The 1,055-nt window shown below is 50.4% G+C and overlaps 1 pseudogene; it reads right to left on the bottom strand.

Annotated features, from left to right (window-relative positions):
* Positions 1 to 276: 276 nt before the first annotated feature.
* On the bottom strand, positions 277 to 394 carry LOC126102255 (5S ribosomal RNA; annotated as a pseudogene).
* Positions 395 to 1,055: the final 661 nt, after the last annotated feature.

Genomic DNA, 1,055 nt, shown 5'->3' with positions numbered 1-1,055 from the left:
ACTGCTAGGCAACATTCGTATGGAGCAGCGTTTTCCATGGAGCATTGTTATGTAGCACCATGTGCCACAGAATACCACTCCGTCTTCAGGCCACAAGTGGCCTATCGCGACCGTCCGACCGCCGTGTCATCCTCAGATGAGGATGCGGATGGAAGGGGCGTGTGGTCAGCCCACCGCTCTCCTGGTCGTTATGATGGTTTTCTTTGATCGGAGCCGCTACTATTCGGTCGAATAGCTCCTCAGTTGGTATCTCGAGGCTGAGTGCACCCCGAAAAATGGCAACAGCACATGGCGGCCCGGATGGTCACCCATCCGAGTGCCGTTCACGCCCGATTGCGCTTAACTTCGGTGATCTGACGGGAACCGGTGTATCCACTGCGGCAAGGCCGTTGCCTGAGCCACAGAATACTGCAACCTTTCCCATGCAGCAGTTTTACATACCACTCTGGGCCACAGAATACTGCATCCACTGCCACAAACATTGTTATAACGCAACCTCTGCCTGTAAAACTGCAAGCAAGCACCCGTCCATCACACAGCATTGATATGAAGTACTCTCAACCAGGTAACAGTAATATGAAGCGTTGTTTACCACACAATAGTTTTACGCAGCACTCTAAGCCGCACAACTTGGGAACAGAGCACCCTCTTTATTTGCAACTTTGGTTCCAAGCACCCACTGTCACGTAACGTAGGTCCTAAGCTCTCTCTTCCAGTGTAACATACACTGCGGCAGAACAGTGGTACGTAAGACCCTCTCTCACTCTATATTCGTAAGACGTAACCTGTGACATACACAGTCGGCTTGGAGCACCTCTGTCATGCAACATGGTAAGCACAGAGCTTGATAGAGGACATGTTTCAACACAAGACATCTCAAGGGAGTTATAACTCGATGCCCTCCTCCATTACTCCAGTCTTACCTCGTACACATTCACCGATATCACTTTTCGTTGGTGTGTTACGCACCGTCTATACATGTTGCACTTCGGCACCGCTCTCATCTTCGCGCATCAAACAGCCGCTACTTATTGCGATATGCTGTGGACTTTTTG

The sequence above is a fragment of the Schistocerca cancellata genome, chromosome 9, assembly GCF_023864275.1.
Source record: "Schistocerca cancellata isolate TAMUIC-IGC-003103 chromosome 9, iqSchCanc2.1, whole genome shotgun sequence".
Taxonomy (NCBI): Eukaryota; Metazoa; Arthropoda; class Insecta; order Orthoptera; family Acrididae; genus Schistocerca; species Schistocerca cancellata.
This window is presented reverse-complemented; position numbering and strand designations above follow the sequence as displayed.